Consider the following 18,866-nt stretch of genomic DNA (forward strand, 5'->3'; position numbering starts at 1 on the left):
CTCTTCCTGACTGAACCCCCCCCCCCAGACATCATATTCCCCTCCCGCGCCCCCCTCAGCCCAGGCACACGCTGTTTCTCAAACGCTCGCAGGCCGCAGCTGTCGGTTTTAGGGGGGCTGCAGGAGCTGGAGTGCGGAATGGGGGTTCTATCTCACCTGAGCAAGGAGCGTGCCCTCGGCTCGCCGCTTCAGCGACCCTGGCAGGGGCCCCGCTGCTGCCGCCGCCTCTTTGTTCTCGACGCCATCCCCGGTGGGGGCGGCGGTGGGGGTCGGGGCGCTGCTCCCCGCGGCGCTCTCGCTCCTGTCCAATAGGGCAGAGGGAGGTCACTATTCTCTTCCTCACATGCGGACCTTGGAGATGTAATTGCAGGTAGTCGGGGGGAGGCGGGGGGGGGGCTCTTCCCCAGATGCGCGGGGAGAGTGGGTTTAGTCCGCGCTTTGCACGCCCCCCCGGTGCCCTGACTCCACTGCGCTCCCCGGGCGTGCGCAACCTTGCGCCGGCAGGATAGGACTGCCTGGCTCCCGCTCCTTTGGACAGTTCCCCTGCAGCCTGGCGTCTACCCTGGACAGCTCCCTGCGCGCCCTCCTTTGTGTGTGTGTTTTGTCGCGGCTTCAGCAGCCCGGCTGATTCCCATTCAGTCTGGGCCTGCCGCCTCGCTGGCTGCCGGGTCCTAGCGCCCGCCGAGTTCTGGCCTGCAGGAATGTTTTCTAGGTCAAACCGACCCCCCATCACTCCCCCTCTCCCCCACCACATCCACTGGTCCCATGCCGCGATTTGGATTCGGTCCGAAATGATTAATATTTCTTCTGCCTCGTCCTGTCTGGAAATTAGAAACGAGTTTTCTGCGGAAGATAACCATGTAGCTTGACTCACTAGCTAGGAATCCATAAACTGAAATTAATCAGTATTCTCCGAGATCCCGGGCTGAACCCCGTGCTTTCGACGACATCCAGTAATTAGTAATGAGCAGCCCTGCAAACCATCATTAGTCACTTGTAAAGTTTTCATTCCCAGAGCCAAGAATCAGTAGTCTGCAACCTGTTCCATCCCTGCCACAGGAATCAGTAATCAACTCACGGTTCCTTACAGGAGTCAATAATATGTAACCCATTCCATCCCTGTCCCAGGAGTCTGCAATCTGTGTCCTCTTCCTTGCAGGAATCAGCGATCCCTGTCTCTTCACTTGTCCAGAAATCAGCAATCTGTGCCCTGTTTCTTACAGGAATCAATAACCTGTAACCTGTCCCTTCCCTGGTCCAGAAATCAGCAATCTGTGTCCTGTTTCTTACAGGAATCAGTAATCTGTAACCTGTCCATTCCCTGGTCCATAAATCAGCAATCTGTGTCCTGTTTCTTCCAGGAATCACTAATGTGTAACCAGTCCGTTCCCAGGTCCAGAATTCAGCATTCTGTGCCCTGTTACTTCAGTGCCCCAGGAATTAACCATATGTAGCCTTTTCCTACTCTGCCCCAGGAATCAGTCACCTGAAACCTTTTGCTTCTGGTGATTACTCATCTGTAAACTGTCCCTTACATGAATCAGGAATCAGTCATTTGTCACCATTTTTCTACTCAGAAACAGTGACGTGTAACTTGTTCATTCGCCAGCCTCAGCATCAGTAATCTGCAACCTATCAATTGTCTGTCATATGAATCCGTCATTTGTAACATTACTTCTGCTGTGTCCCAATCACTTACTATATTATGTTACTGGGATTTAAAGTGCACTCCGCTGCCACGTGCATGGTCTCCAGGCCCTCTTGCTGATCTAGACAAACATTATTACTGCACATGATTTCAGGGTGTCTGCAACTGTACAAAAACAATGTTGATGAGGATATAAACTTTTCTGGAGCTGCAGAGGCGGCTAATGGATCAGATCCTTCCAAGACATGACGAAGTAACGGATGAATTCAAAAAGTCCATAACAGGTCGAAACACTGGAACATCTCATGATTGATTACGCGGCACTGCACGCACAACGCTCTTTGTGTTTTGGAAAGCTAACCCAATGGGACACCTTAGATGCTACTGATGCATTCTGGCGTAGGTGCTGGGGTCTGTACATTTTAAGACTAGGATCCGAGGGATTTTGGATATTTTAATGGAAGTTTTAATATATTGTACTGTGAATTTGAAAATTTGGTGTAATTGGTTAATTCTTGAATTTCTTTTGTAAAAGTATATTGCATTATTGTTTATTGGTCTATTTTGCAAAGTTTGAAGCGCGATTTAGCCAAACACAATAAACAAGAAAGAGTCCATATCCAATCCACCTTCAGAACAAACCATGGTTAACTGTCTAAAGGGGATGCAATCTGTTTCCCCCCTACTGGGAGCGAGCGGGCTTTTCTTTGTTTCTACGGGTGATTTTTGCGACATAAAGGGGCCAATTTCATAGGGAAGGCAACCTCTATAAATACCAATATCTTACAAAGCCATGCTTAATCCACAGCATGACCTAAATAACATCCCTGGGGGAGTGTTTGTTGTTCATCACTTATCCTTACAGCTCCCTACAAATAGGAACGAGGATGCACGCGTGATATTTTGGGGCTCTCTGTAAATGTCCCGAAGACGCTCAGACTCACTCGGGGATCTAGTGACAATTTGGAGAATTGTGAGATCTGCTCTTGATAACAGCCAGAATTGTGGTGCGCTCTGCTCATAATATTACCTCGAGCCACTGAACTGTGCGCCATTTTATACTTCGGATCCTTTCTCGATCTGGGCATCATATCGCACATGCTTGCTCGGATTGCAGCTCCTATTAACTAAATGAATAGAACTGTCGCCCTGATTAATACTCAGACTCCAAGCTTTGGTTCTTATAACCCCCAGATGCACTCAAAGCTGCGCCCGTCTGAATGTCTGCATGCGCTCAACCAACATGGGCCTGAAGAAACTACTCCCCCCACTGTATAGGGCTCCTACCGGGAGTAGAGGAAGTCCCACACGTTCTGCTCACACACTCTCGAGACGTCACTCTTCTCACACAATTAGAAAAACAAATCTATATACATCTTTATTGAACACACATGAGAGGAAAGTCATTATCAAAATACAGATTATTTTCTTCTTTCAAGTATTACGAATGCATGCTTAATTTCACCATCTCCCTTTCACTGGTCCTCATACCATTCTTTTATTTCAGCAACAGTGTTAAAATAATAAATATACAAATATTTGCCTCCCTTTCTGGTTGCTATCTGTCTAAAAATCTGGGTCATGTGCAATGTACTAGAATAGACAGTTGGACAGTTTAAGTGCGGGATGTCTCTGATCTGAGAGAATTGATAAATCCATTGGCAGTGATTGCAGACTGCAGCTATTTACTGAGTCCCCAATGAGGCCGTAGCATGTCTGGGGGTGCTTGTGGTCTCGTACATAAGGGATATGACCAAGCAGTTTGGGCTGGAATAGCCCTTTTGGGGTGTGGCCGAGCCTGATTTGCATATGGTCTTTCTACTTTTGTAATGGCTTGGCAGATGAAGAACAGTGATGTGGAGGTTTGCCCAGAGCAATGCCAGAGGTTAGGATTAATTCTAAACCTTCCAGCCATCACCTCTTTTGTTTTTCTATTTACTGAGTCACCATGATACTAACCCCAGTCACAAATGAATTATTGTTTTTAAAGTGGGTGAACATTTTTTTTCTGTATTTTGATAACTTTCCTCTGATGTGTGTTAAATAAAGTTGATGCAATGTTGTATATATATATACATATATATATTTAGATTAATTGTGTGGAAAGAGTGACATCTTGAGAGTGTGTGAGCAGAACTTGTAGGCCTTACTCTATTCCTGCTAGGAGCACTATACATTCCATCACAATATCTAGACTTACTCCCAGCTCTACCCCCCCAAAAAAACAAAGTTTCACTGAAAGCCGTGCTGTGGATAAAAGGTTGGGTGTTCGAGCCTACCCTAGGGTGGCCGAGATTTAGCTACATTGATTATGTAAAACTAATAAAATATGGTTATGTTTCTTTGGTTTTAAAATGTGATGTTGAATTGTTATGATTGTGAAATTCAATCTCTCCTTGCACTCCAGCCAGCTGGGATTCTGCAAGGGGTCACCCTCCCATTCCCCAAAACCGGGACTGGGGTTTTAAATACAAAAAACCCTCAGAACAGGGAGGTAGAAGAACCAATTCTGGGACAGTCTGGGCAAAACTGGGTTGATTTGTGGGATGTATTGACCCACTCATACTATACGGCCTCACTCTGCTATCTATGGTGCGAGAAACAGCAACATGGCGACAAAACCCTTGTGCGCGCCAAAACCTCCAAAACCACGTTTTTTCAACACACAAAAAGATGGCTGCACAACCTGCCACCCATGGTGCACGTGTGGTGAACAAAGCACATGCTGCAGAAAAAGTGCCAGTGGGCTCCATGACAAGTAAACATGGAGTACAGAGGGTGAAGCAGCGCTTTGCAAGTGAAATTCCAAAATGTGCCTGTAAATGACATTTACTTTGCTGCTGAAACTTCAAAATGAATGTACATAACACTTTCCAACACTCAAAATCTTGCTTGGCGCTAAATTTCAGTTAATCTAATGAGGCACTGTGAATTTACAAAGTCCTGAAATGTTAAGTGCAAAACTTAATTCAAGTGTCATTCACAGCAAAACTGGATTGCCTGTGAATGACAATTCCTGTCAAAAATCTGAGTGCAGCCACACTGGGCTACCTGTGAGTGACAGCCCCTGTGAAATGGGCTCTCCTGATTAAACTTTAAAGTTGTCTAAAACTAAAGATCTGCCGGATTAGCAAATATAAAAGGACTGTTGCTGAAAGGAACACAGATCTCAGTTATTTTGATCCCACAGGTTTGAACCTAAGAATGTAATTTATCTATGTCATCTGATGCAACAAGTTTGTTTTATGGTGGATTTTTAAGTCAATAAATTAAAAATGAACTTAGGCTGGCTGGGCCTGCAGGAGGTTGAAAAACGGGTTTCCACCCAAGGGGAGGGCATTGATCTCAGCAGATGCTCACTGACACATGATAATTGTGGGGTAGGCCAGACTTTTGTCTGCTACCAAGGACTAAACAATGGCAGATTCTCCAGGCCAGGAAATGGATGTGTGATGAGTTCTTAAACTAGGCTTGCAGAAGAAAATCCCAAAGGTGGGGGCTGCTCCTTGCCTCCAGAGACAGACAAAAGGCTGACCATTTGCTGCTAAGAATATGTAATGAACATTTTTTAGAGAATTATAAATTCGCAATCAGAAGTGGTGAAAAATATAAAAAGGGCAGATTTGTTAATCTAATTTTTGGCCCTATTTTTCAAAACATGGTGGAACTGTGTAGCTTATTCTGAACAGGAATGGCAATATATGTGGTTTTATGGGAACTGTATTCATGCTAGAATTGTTAAACTTTGCACACACATTCATTTGGTAAACACTCATATTTGTGGACATTTTGAAAAAGTTTGGAAAATGTGTTCATGGCGAAACAGACAAAATGCTGCAAAAAGGTGAAACAAGGTCTCACAGCTGTGGGATTTTGATGAACAGATACTCCATAAAATATGTAATCCCTGTATGTGATTTTTGTAGAGGTTACAAATGTATAAATATGTATTTAGGACAAAATTTGATTTTGATTCTAGTGGCTAGGGGGGTTTCTAAGGATTGTAAAAACGAAACCATAAACTTAACATCATCTGTCTTTGATCCAATTACTCGGATGCAAGGTGGAGATGAGGCTCTGATCCAATCCCATTTCACAGGGCCGAGTTTAGTTAAGCCGGCCCATACACCCATTTTTGTCATGACATTTGAAAGGATAAATATAGACATCTGACAACACATGCTCTTCTGATTCCAGCGAAGCACTCTGATCCAGCATTCAACATCCAGCCTTTAACATCCTTCCAGATCCAGATGCCAACCATCAGGCCAAGCAGTAGCTGAACCATTTTTAACTAGGCCTCAATCCTCAATTAATCCTCAACTAATCCTTACAACCCAGTGAAGCGCTGTTGTGTGGGGAAGCATCCTGAAACTATCTGGCTTGCTACCATAATGCTTTCCTGATGAAGTCGCCATCCCGCTGATCTGAAATATCCAGAAACAAGAAGGGCAGATTCCGTGCATTTCCGGTGACCGGCCTAGCTGATCCTAGCTGATGTGCTGTCCTTCCCTGACAGACACGATCCATTGACCAGAATCTTGACAAGCCAAAAATCTTAAATCCCAGTGGATTGTGAGTATTAACAGGATGCTAAATGACCATTGTATACCTTGCCTTACCTTGTTCCACCCTAATACCTGAGCTATCCTTACTTTCATAACCAGTGACAGTGTCAAAATCTTTAGTGCTATCTTATTCTGTCTATTTTCTAAAGCATCATTTTCATAGTCATTTTTATTTGTGTAACTCTGATCCAAAAATCCCACATCAAGTGTTTGGACTGGTTCCACCGGGGATGGCACTGGGGATCTGTTACTGAAGTCATGAATCAGTCTCAGAGCTTACTTCGTCCCAACCTGGCTGTCTAGCCTCCATGCTCTAGTATTGAGTCAAAGCATAATCCATAATTTCTGGTTTTAAACTGAAGTTCTTGTCCAAATTTCGGTGTTTATTTTTGAAAAACACCTCCCACTAAAACCCCCATAACTCTCTCAGTTTTAAAGATAGAAACGAGATTCCAACTCCCACTGATACCTAACATCCTTAGCTAAATCCACAACCCAAGACCGCATGGGTTGCTCCTTGCCTCCAGAGACAGACAAAAGGCTGACCATTTGCTGCTAAGAACATGTCATGAACATTTTTTAGAGACTTATAAACTCGCTATCAGAAGTGGTGAAAAATATAAAAAAGGCAGATTTGTTAATCTAATTTTTGGCCCTATATTTCAAAACATGGTGGAACTGTGCAGCTTATTCTGAACAGGAATGGCAATATATGTGGTTTTATGGGAACTGTATTCATGCTAGAATTGTTAAACTTTGCACACACATTCATATGGTAAACAATCATATTTGTGGACATTTTGAGAAAGTTTGGAAAATGTGTTCATGGCGAAACGGACAAAATGCTGCAAAAAGGTGAAACAAGCTCTCACAGCTGTGGGATTTTGATGAACAGATACTCCATAAAATATGTAATCCGTGTATGTGATTTTTGTAGAGGTTACACATGTATAAATATGTATTTAGGACAAAATTAGATTTTGATTCTAGTGGCTACGGGAGGTTTCTAAGGATTGTAAAAACTAAACCATAAACTTGACATCATCTGTCTTTGATCCAATCACTCGGATGCAAGGGGGAGATGAGGCTCTGATCCAATCCCATTTCACAGGGCCGAGTTTAGTTAAGCTGGCCCATACACACATTTGTGTGATGACATTTGAATGGATAAATAGAGACATCTGACAACACATGCACACTCTCTCTTCTGATTCCAGCGAAGCACTCTGATCCAGCATTCAACATCCAGCATTTAACATCCTTCCAGATCCAGATGCCAATCATCAGGCCAAGCAGTAGCTGAACCATTTTTAGCCAGGCCTCAATCCTCAATTAATCCTCAACTAATCCTTACAACCCAGTGAAGCGCTATGGTGTGGGGAAGCATCCTGAAACTATCTGGCTTGCTACCATAACGCTTGCCTGATGAAGTCGCCATCCCGCTGACCTGAAATATCCAGCAACAAGAAGGGTAGATCCCGTGCAGTTCCGGCATCCGGCCTAGCTGATCCTAGCTGATGTGCTGTCCTTCCCTGATAGACAAGATCCATTGACCAGAATCTTGACCAGCCAAAAATCTTGAATCCCAGTGGATTGTGAGTATTAACAGGATGCTAGATAACTGTTGTATAACTTGCCTTATCTTGTTCCACCCTAATATCTGAGCTATCCTTACTTTCATAACCAGTGACAGTGTCAAAATCTTTAGTGCTATCTTATTCTGTCTATTTGCTAAAGCATCATTTTCATAGTCATTTTTATTTGTGTAACTCTGATCCAAAAATCCCACTTCAAGTGTGTGGACTGGTTCAGCTGGGGAAGGCACTGGGGATCTGTTACTGAAGTCATGAATCAGTCTCAGAGCATACTTCGTCCCAACCTGGTTGTCCAGCCTGCATGCTCTAGTCTTGAGTAAAAGCATAATTCATAATTTCTGGTTTTAAACTGAAGTTCTTGTCCAAATGTGTGTCTTTATTTTCAAAAAACACCTCCCACTAAAACCTCCATAACTCCCTCAGTTATCAGTTTATCAGTTTATCAGTTTAAAGATAGAAACGAGATTTGAACTCCCACTGATACCTAACATCCTTAGCTACATCCACAAACAGTGTAGTTGACCCATTTTTAATCAAAAATCGCATAGTAATAGTTTGTAGCGAATTTACATTTTGCAAAGGTTTTACACGTGTGAATTGTCTTTAAATTATTTCCCACTTTGCCTTTGACATTCCAATTGTTTTCTTTTGATTAAATCATTGCTTTTGATTGCTTGCATCTGTTCAAAGCGGCTCCCGTAGAAATGTATAATAAGTTAAGAATTTTTTACCACATTTAGTGTTTTTGCTCTGCCAGTTTCAAAGCCAGTGTGACAGTTGAAAAGTCAAATCCGTTTTTCTCTTGTGTGTAAGGGGGGAACGTAGGGGTGATATTCTGTTTGGTCTGTATTATTCCTGAGTACCTGCTCTCTCCTCACATCTATTTAAATTGCCTATTGGTGGGTCGAGGGGTGTTGCAGGGGGAACCTCTAACCACAGTGCTATCTGTTCCAAATCAATCCAAAAGTATTCTTTTCTTTGCTGCATTCTTTTTGTGTTCATTACCTAATTCCCAGTGCATCAAAGATATTATTAATTGTCCTTGTCACTCCTTGGTGATTGTTGCTACCTATTAAATTTTCAATCCATAAATATATACTGTTACAAATTAGCCGGATTCCTAGTTCAGTGTGACCGGGGGGGGGGGGGTTGAGAAGGGTGTGATATGAGTGGTATATCATTCAGAATATTGAACTTATAGACAAAATAAATAAGGGTTTCCTTTGCACACTTCATGCTGGGCAAGACTTGGGTGTGTGCCTGATTGAAATCCCTTACAGCTTGGTCACCCTAGGTAGCAACCATGCTCCTTCAGAGTACAGTCCCTAAAAACAAACATGGAGGGAGAGCGGCTGTTGACAATATCCATGTTGTTTCCCCTGCCCCTGCCCCGCCCCAGCCCAGGCTGGCATAGTGCCTGAGTTATGGTGGCATCAGGGTGGGGCAGGCTGAGCTAGACCTGGGTTCATAAGCAATGCATCACTCCGATCTGGGCTCTGGTTTAATCTTTGGACTGGGCTTAGGTCAAAGATGGTATCTGTTCCTTCGAGGCTCTGAGTGAGATTTGGCTTCAGATGGTGTCAGGGTGGGGTTAGGAAAAATATTGGGATGGGCTGGGCCAGGCGTGCACCTGGGTAACATTTCAGGTTATACGGGCTGACCTTTCAAATGTTGGGATAGGTGCTATCTTCGGAGACTTTAGGGGAGGGGCAAACATACTTGTGTGGGGGCATCTAACTTCCTTACACATTCTTCTTTTTAAACCTCTTTTTTTATTATTAGTGGTCACAAAGAGAAATACAGAACCGTTCCAAACCGCACCTCAATTATTCGACAAATATCCATTGTATGTTTCATGTATACATTCAATATCACAAAGACTCGTCATCATCAGAGATCATGTTACATAAATACCCTCTGAATGGGCCCCATATGTCTTTTGGCCTACACACCGCTGGTTGTGTCAGGACATATTGTTCTTCTGTTTCATTAATGTATGTTAATTCTCGAAGAAATTGCTCCATGCTGGGTGGACCTGCGTTTTTCCATTTCAGTAGTATGCACTTTTTGCCCACTGCGCATGAGATATTGAACAATCTTCTGGCTTTCTCGGAGCACTTGCCAATGTCCCCAAACAAGTATTTCTGAGGAGTTAGTACAGGGGGACCTGCGTTATCTCTTCTAACATTACAGCCACATCATTCCAAAATGCTGCCACAACCAGACCCTCCCAGTACATGTGAAGGGCTCTGGCTCGGGATGAATTGCACTTAGGGCAAGTATCCGAGCTTTCTGCTACAAATTTTGCTATTTTGGCCGGTGTGTAATGTATCCTATTTAGGATTTTGAATTGGATTAACCGTAGCCCAGCGTTAAGTGAAACATTCTTAGTAAGTGAGCAATACCTGTCCCACTTCTCATCTTCGATGGGCATATGCAAGTCTCTTTCCCATTTTTCTTTGATGTGATGTATCATGGGGGTGTGAGCCTGCACTGCCAAATACAGCTTGGAGATCCGTAGGCCTCCCTCAGCAGTTATCAACTGCACACATGGGTGTGGAGGGGTTCGTCCGGGAATAGCGGCCATCTCTTCTGAAACGCAGATCTCATGCGATAGTACTGCAGTGTTTTTAGTGGCCCATCGCCCAGAGCCCTCAGTAATTCTCCAAAGGGTTGCACATTTCCCATTAATAAACATGTCACCCACTTTCATCTCATAATGTGGGTCCCAAGATTCTTGTATGCTACTGTCATGAGTGGGTGGTATGCCCGGGAAGTTCCAAAGGGGTATTTCTGGGTTGTAGTGTGTCTCCAGTTTCAACCTTTTGTATATGGCCTCCCATGCCCTTACAGTGCAGTTTACTGTGTTGTATTCACAGGTATCCCTGTATCGTGAATGAAAAATAACTGATTGTATGTTCGTGGGGTTTGTGGTGTATTCCTCTATCCATGTATGGGGTGTTCTATCTGAAACATTGTACCAGTACTTTGCAAATTGCACTTGGGAAACATAGTAATAAAGCTCAAAGTCGGGGGCAGCTATCCCACCCGAGGAGTATGGCTCTGTCATTTTTTCCCATACTATCCTCGCTGTCTTCCCATTCCAAAGAAATATTACAATCATGGATCGAAGTCTGGCGAAAAAGGCCCCACAGGCCATATGGGGACCTTCACAAAGAAGTAAAGCAACTTGGGTAAAATGACCATTTTAAGGATGGCCACTCTTCCGTATAGTGAGACTGGGAGCTGTCCCCACATCTGAAATTTTGTATGTATCATTTGCAATGCGTTTTCATGATTATCTGTATACAATGTGAGTTTCTCCCTGGACACAAGGACTCCTAGATATCTAATGTGCTGTTCCGACCATTTGAGTCTGTGTGTTATGTCGGGACATTTAGTAGCCGGTGTAAATGGGAATATTTCCGATTTAGCCATGTTAATAGTGTAACCGGAATAAGTTGCAAACTCTTGTATTTCTGCCATGATAGGTGCTAAGTTTATCTCAGGTTTCAGGGCATATAATCATGTATCGTCAGCATATAATGATATACTTTCATTTTAATCCCTCTGTCTGAATGTCTTAACCGCACCGCAGCCGACATTGGCTCTATGGTTAATGCGAATAATAGGGGTGAAAATGGACAGCCCTGTCTAGTGCCTCTACCCAACAGGAACAACTCGGAGATGGATCTGTTGGTTAACACCCGTGCACCGGGGTCCGTATATAGTAGTTTAACATATCTAATAAAATTGGGGCCCACCCCAAATGCCTCCAGTACAGCCAGGAGATAGATCCATGAGACTTAATCAAAGGCTTTTTCTGCATCTAGGGATATGGCCACTGCGTTTCTACCCGGGTCTATTTGTGCTATTATGCCAAAGAGCCTGCAGAGATTTAGGGCTGTGGATCTCGTGGGAATAAACCCGTTGTGATTGGGATGTACAAGTGTGGGTATTGCTGGTAAAAGTCGATTGGCCAGCACTTTTGCAAATAGTTTGACATCAGTGTTTATAAGGGAAAGGGGCCTATAGGATGAAACGTCCTGCGGTGGTGGACAGGCCTTGGGGAGCACAGTAACTACAGCCTCTCTCATAGTTGGAGGCAATATATTGCTCTTGAGGGATTCCTCCCAAACCTGAATTAATATAGGAACAAGTTCCTCATGGAACTCTTTATAAAATTCGGCTCCCAACCCATTTGAGCCTGGTGCTTTGCCTGATGACAGTGCTTTGATTGCTTCCATTATTTAATCCACTATCACTGGCTGATCCATTGCTAAGCGATCTTCATTGGGGAGTTTTGGGAGGGAGAGTGCCTCGAGATATGATTTAATTTCTGCGTGCAACTTCTTGTCATTGTTTGCATAAAGTTTTTTTTAGAATTTAACAAATTCCCCATTTTATGTCCTTTTCCTTCAGGAGTACTTCTCCTTGCTTAGTTTGTATACTAGTGATCTGATATGGTTGTTTATCGTGTTTGAGCAGGTTGGACAGTGTTCTACCAGCCTTGTTACCCTCCCCGTATCTGCGTGCCCGCATAGGGGCTGCCATATAGCGCACTTCTCTGATGGCCAGTTTATCAAATTCCTGAAGATTTGTGTGTATGTCAGCCAATATTTTGCAATTCTGTGTACGGGTGTTTGCTCTTTCCAATGTGTCTAGTTTACTTTCAATGTCCATTAGCTCGGCCCGGACACCTCTCATCATACCAACCGACTTTGACATCAGGAGGACCCCTCTGACCCAAACCTTGAAGGATTCCCACACTGTGGAGCATCTACCAACCGATCCCACATTGTTAGTGAAAAACTCTGCTATTTCGGCATGCAGTGATTCCACCACCCCGGGGTCTCCCAGCATTCCACTCGCCATTCTCCACCTCCTTAGAAGACTGGGACCTTCCCGGAGCATTAGCTCCAACAATACTAGGGAATGGTCTGATAATGTACGGGGAAGAATTTCACATGTTTTCATTGCTGTAGTCATAGCCGAGGATATCTGCCAATAGTCAATTCTAGATTCAGAGTCGCGGACTGAAGAGTTGTATGTGTAGTTCTTGCTGTCAGGGTGTATTTCCAGCCAGGCATCTACCAGTGAAAGCTGCAGGAGCATATGACACAAGGTCAGAGCTGTTTTGCTTGGAGTTCTGATAGTTTTCGTAGGCATATCCAGTGTGGAATCTAGAGCCACATTGAAGTCCCCTCCCCAAATCACATTGGACATATCAAGTGAGGTGATCGTCTGGTAAACATCCATATAGAAAGTGGGGTCATCTATGTTGGGCCCATATGTGTTGACCAAGAGTAATTGCTGGCCTGCCACATTCCTTCATACCATAACATATCTACCCATCTGATCAACTTTGTGGCCCTCCAATCCGAATCCCAAACTAGGATGAATAAGAGTAATGACCCCCCCTAGATGGTGAGGAGTAGTCAGTATGAAACCTTAAATTCCCCCATTTGGGAAGTATATGTAAGTTGCTCATTCCCAGCGCATGTGTTTCTTGTAGCATTAGGATACTGGGGCCATGCCTAGTGACATAATTACTAATTTTCATGACCTTCATCTGGTTGTTTAATCCCCGCACATTTCATGTCAACAGCTTTATACTCAGCCCATCATCCATACATTATAGAAAGGTATTTTGACATTATTTCATCTATCAGAGTCCTGGTATTCGTGCGATTCGGCCAGAGCCAGTCTCTGTGCAACCACATTTTTAACCTTCAACCAACAGTTAACCTTCATGGACCGTTCATCTGGACATAACGCCTTCCAGTGGCAACAATCCCCTCCATTATCCCATACTGGTTCATTTCTGCAACAAAACCACCAACTTCCGCTCCCTCTTCTCTCCCCCACACCCTCATCATCACCCCCAAATTGACGATTTTTCCCCATTAACTCATGGAGCATTACAGGGGTGGCCATGTTGCTCCACATGACCGCCGTCTTGGCTCCAATGCTCCAATTAACCACATTGGAAGGAGCCGCCTTGACCATAAAATTATGAAGGCTGCAGTATTGATGGTACGGTAGTTTAGCAAGTGTTCAGACATCAGATGCATCTTAATCATCCAGCCTGGGCCTGTTATTTTGTACCAGTCTGCCCCCAGAGGAAGGAATATGGAAGGTTCAATGTACTGCGTGGCCTCAGCGGGGGACGAAATAAAATGTGCCCCCCTTCCTGCATGTTGAATCCTCATCTTGGCCGGGAACATCAATGCATATGGGATTTGGCATTCTCTGAGGAGTGTTTTGACTGGTTCGTAGGATCTTCTGCTCGCTTGGACCCCAGCAGAAAAGTCTGGGTATACATGTATCCGGTTTCCTTCATATTGATGTGTTCCAGACTCCCTTGCCATTCGTAGGATTATGTCTCTGTGCCTATAATTAAGGAGTCTTGCAATTATCGTACGTGGCGGGGCACCTGGTTTGGGAGCTGGGGCCAATGTGCGATATGCTCTCTCGACCAGGAAATGCTCGGAGAATGCCTCTGGTCCAAACATGGATTTAAGTAGCATTTCAAGTTGCTTTTTCATTTGGCCTTTTCCGAATGATTCCGACACGCCCACTACTCGGATGTTGTTTCGCCTTGATCTAGATTCGAGGTCCTTGCATTTATTCTGTAGTTTGGACGTAGTTTCCTTGAGCTGGGTGATGTCACGGCTATGGTGTGCAATGATGTCTTCATTAGTGCTTATTCTGTTTTCCGTTTCTGTGTCACGTGCGCTCTCTTTTTTCACCCTTGCCTTGAGGGAGCCTATGGTGAATACTATGTCATCCAGCTTCATGTTCACTGCTCGGAATCCGTTTTGCACTATTGTTGTCAGCCTGTCTTCCTGATCTCCATTTTCTGCATTTAGGGCCTCATTGGTGCTAGTGTGTATGTCCGCAGTAGTAGTTTGATTTTGGCTGCCAGTATAAGCATCCATTGGGCCTTTCGTCCTATTGCTAGGAGTCTTGCCTCCCTTCCCTGTTTTTTGTGGTTCGCCCATGATGTTGTCTTGCAATTTACTGTCTTATTACCCTCAATGACTGGCTGTTGGGTGCTGCGCACTCCTGTGCCCTTTCCTTACTGCTCCTTGCATGATGTTTCAATGAGTGAACTAGAACAAGCCTTTAGGGCTTGAAGCCCGCTCACCGCCAGTGGACTGTGTCCTCCCACTTAATATGTTGTCAGATTAAAGAGTTGGTATTCGTTTTATGGTGTTCAAATCGTGCAAGGGCCTATTAAGAGTTTCCAGCCCCCAGAACTTGCCAGATAGCTAATGTAGGTCTTCCGCCGGTTCGACCCTCGGGACGGCGCGCCCTTAAATATTGTGAGTCAATCTGTTTTTAGGATCTTCTAGTGACCAGCCCGTATGGGATGGGATCGCGGAAATGGGGGGCCTCATGTATCTGGCAGGGCGGCCAGGCCCGTGTTATGTGCCAGTAGCAGTTGGACCGGTTGGGGGACCACCCCGGTCCTCACTGGGCAGATCTTGTCAAGATGGCCCCTTCCCCCTCCACCGAACCTCCGATCCCTTTACTTGACTATAGGCGGATTGTGCTGCGGTCCCTCCAGGCCTCAACGTATTGTGGCAATGTGGCGCTGGCGCACGTCCCTCTTCTCAGTGAACCACAGGATATGGGGAAACTTTAAAGTTCAACAGTGGGAGAACGTCAAGAGCACCGTTCCTTCTCCACTCCACTCACCTTCTCAGCTCCCACGTCCCGGCAGTGTATTTATTTTATTTTTTATAAATGTATTTATTGTATTCAAACATAATACAAAAAAAAACTCTTGCAACTTAGCCCCTCCCAAATCTCTCCCCCCATCCCCCGCGGCGTTAGCTTCCTTTTGTAGGTGAACCGCTCATCCTCGAAATATGTCCGTAACTTTAATATTATGTGAACACCACTGGTCCATATAGTCTGACTGAAGATAGTCCTGTACCATTCCCCACTCCTTCACGAATTAATCTCCCGTGCCTTGGATTGTGTGAGTCACCTTCTCCATTGCCATTTGCGCCCAGACCTTCTGTAGCCAAGTAAATATCAGCGGGGTCTCTTTCTTCTTCCAGCTTTGGGCAATTGTGGTCCATGCCGCTATGAGCATCCCGACTATGCTTCTCCATTGTGGCTTTTTATATTTCCTAGCTATTCCATCTTTCATTCCCAATAGCCATACCCTCTCACCCCATTGGCTCGCCTCCTGGAACATTTTCCCCATCTCCACTTTAACTTCATCCCAAAAGACCTTAATCCCCTTACAATCCCACAAGATGTGCCTCCACATTCCCACCTCTGCGCACCCTCTCCAGCACCGATATGACGTCTGTGGGAACATTTTATGCAGTCTTTCAGGGGTGAAGTGCCACTGGGATACAATTTTAACCCACATTTCTCTTGTTTGTGCCGAGCGGGTTAGTTTGGGGATTTGTGTCCACAGCTCAACCCATTGCTGTTTCATTGGGGCCTCCCCCAGAGTGTTTCCCCACTTGATCATATAAGTCCATTTTATTTCTTCATCGTGGAAGTTTATAAACAAGTACAATATCGAGACCCATGTCTTTGCCCCTAAGTTACTGGTGACATATAATTCAAATGGTGTGAGATCCCTGGTTGCTGCTTTTGTGATCTCGGGCGTCTTGAGCCAGTGTCTAAGTTGATCATATTTCAGTTTGTCACCCACCGTGAGTCGCATCAATGGCGTACACTCCCCCAAATGATCTAATTTTTTTGTTCACAAACATCTCCCCTATTTTCGTGTAGCCCGCCACTTCCCATTTCCCATACGCCCCTCGTTCCATCCCTGGGGGGAATTGCAGGTTCCAACATATTGGTGTAAAGGGGCCCTCTACCGAGGACATAATGCCTTTCTGGGTTTGAGTATCCCAAGCCTCCAGGGTGGTCCTCATTATTTCGCTTATACAGAGATTGGGATATCAATGCTGTTTCGCTTTCCATAGCAGTTCCACTAGTGGGGTTATAGCAACCGCCCTGTCTTGCTTTGCCCATATAGTAGCTGGAGCTTCCCCCATCCACTCCCGTAGCACCCTAAGCTGCGCCGCCTGATAGTATTTCTAGAAATGTGGCAATGCCATCCCCCCTTTCCAGAAAGAAGCTGTCATGGTTCCGCTCGCTATTCTCGAGAGACTCCCTCTCCATATATAAGATGTGACTGCCTTGTTCAGTGTTTTAAAAAAGGAACGTGGGACACGAATAGGGAGTGCTTGAAAATAGTAAAGTATCCTCGGTAGAATGGTCATCTTGATCGATTGTATTCTTCCCCACCATGAAATCCGTAATGGGCTCCATCTCTCTAGGTCCCTCCTGATCTGGGCCATGAGCTGGGTGAAATTCCTGTCATACAGCAGTCCCACCCTATGTGTCAGCGTGATTCCCAAATATTTTATCCCTTCATCTGCTACTTTTAAGCCCAACTCCAAGGCTACTCCACCTATTTCCTCGCCATCTCCCGCCAGTATCATCATTTCCGACTTCCCCCTATTCACTTTGAGTCCTGAAATGTCCCCGTAGCATTCCAGTTCCCCAATAACTGCCACTAGCGACCTCCCCGGGTCCTCAAGTGCCAATAGCATATCATCCGCGTATGCAACAACTTTGTGTTGCATTCCCCCCATGTCAATCCCCTTTATCTGCTGGGACTCCCTTATTCTCATTAGGAGGGGTTCCAGGAAGATGGCATATAGAAGTGGTGACAAGGGACAGCCCTGCTTGGTTCCCCTTGAGATCATTACTCTCCCCGTGAGCTCCCCATTCAACGCTATCCTGCTGGAGGGGGAGTTGTAGTTAGCCTTGATCATAGCAATGAATTGTTCCCCAAACCCCATGCATTTTAGGATCTTGAATAGGAGTGACCATTCCACCCGGTCAAATTCTTTTTCAGCATCAATCGCTAATAATACTGCTGGTGTGTTAGTGATGCCTATTTTTTCCACTAAGCGTGAGATCCGCCTAATATTGTCATGTGTTTGCCTTCCCGGTATAAAACCTGATTGGTCTAAGTGTATCAGATTTGGGAGGAGTGGAGACAGTCTAGCTGCTAATATTTTTGTGTAAATTTTAGTGTCTAAATTTATCAGGGATATAGGCCTGTACGACGCCGGATATGTCGGATCTTTGCCTTGCTTGTGAAAGACTAAAACCTTGGCTTCATTCACTGTTGGTGTAAGGTTCCCGCCCTCCTTAAAGGAATTCATGAGCCTTGCAAGAAAGGGGGCTCACGTGTCTGCATATTTTTTATAGAAGGGGGCAGTAAATCCATCAGGGCCAGGTGCTTTATTTAGCGGGAGATCTGCTATTGCCTTTTTCACTTCCTCTTCCCTAATCGGGCTCTCGAGGGCCAACTTGTCTTCATCCGAGATTTGGGGGATCTGGAGGGTCCGCAAATAGGTGTCCTGAGCACTCCCATCCGGGGCGCTCGAAGAGTAGAGCCCCTGATAAAACCTACTAAACTCCTCTCCCATGTCTTGCGTGCCCGTCATAGGCTCCCCCCTCTCATTCCTAATACATTTGATCGTACTATCCTTTTGCTTTGCCCAGAGTTGTCTAGCTAATAGTTTATCCGCTTTGTTGGCCTTAATATAGTGCCTCTGCTTTAGGTATAATAGAGACCTCTCCGCACCTCTGGTGCGAAGCATGTCCAACTGCCCTGGTGTGTGTTGCAGGGATTTTTGCAGTGAACGTGTGGGTTGGCTCACTAGTTTTTCATGTATATCCTCCACAACGAATTCCAGCTGTTTTTCCCATCCATACCTCTGCTTATCTTTTGTTGCCTTTAGGGCTATGAGCTTCCCACGGAGCACCGCTTTAAATGCCTCCCACACCGCTCCCAGGGAGACCTCCCCTGTGTCGTTTTGCTCGAAATATTCCTCCACCATCTCTCTCACTGACTCACCCATCACGGGGTCCATTAGAAGGTCATAGGGCAGTCTCCATTTCCACAGCCCATTTTTTCCCCCCCGGGAGGTCCATTTCCATCCATAGCAGGGCATGATCTGAAAATTATATTGTCCCTTTTTCAATCCCCAAAATCCTACC

The 18,866-nt window shown here is 45.0% G+C and overlaps 1 protein-coding gene across 2 annotated transcripts in view; it reads right to left on the minus strand.

Annotated features, from left to right (window-relative positions):
* The window catches only part of LOC138569160 (serine/threonine-protein kinase SBK1-like), an 849,071-nt gene that overhangs the window by 202,884 nt on the left and 627,321 nt on the right, over nucleotides 1-18,866 (minus strand). Inside the window, exon 1 of one of the 2 annotated variants that reach the window (XM_069646881.1) lies at nucleotides 157-643. The exons of the other annotated variant lie outside the window; for it this stretch is intronic. The gene's annotated coding sequence lies outside the window, so the exon portion shown is untranslated. Of the gene's footprint in view, nucleotides 1-156; nucleotides 644-18,866 lie in introns of those variants that run through there. 2 annotated transcript variants of the gene reach the window in all.

The sequence above is a fragment of the Ambystoma mexicanum genome, chromosome 2q (assembly GCF_040938575.1).
Source record: "Ambystoma mexicanum isolate Mex_15411 chromosome 2q, UKY_AmexF1_1, whole genome shotgun sequence".
NCBI lineage: Eukaryota > Metazoa > Chordata > Amphibia > Caudata > Ambystomatidae > Ambystoma > Ambystoma mexicanum.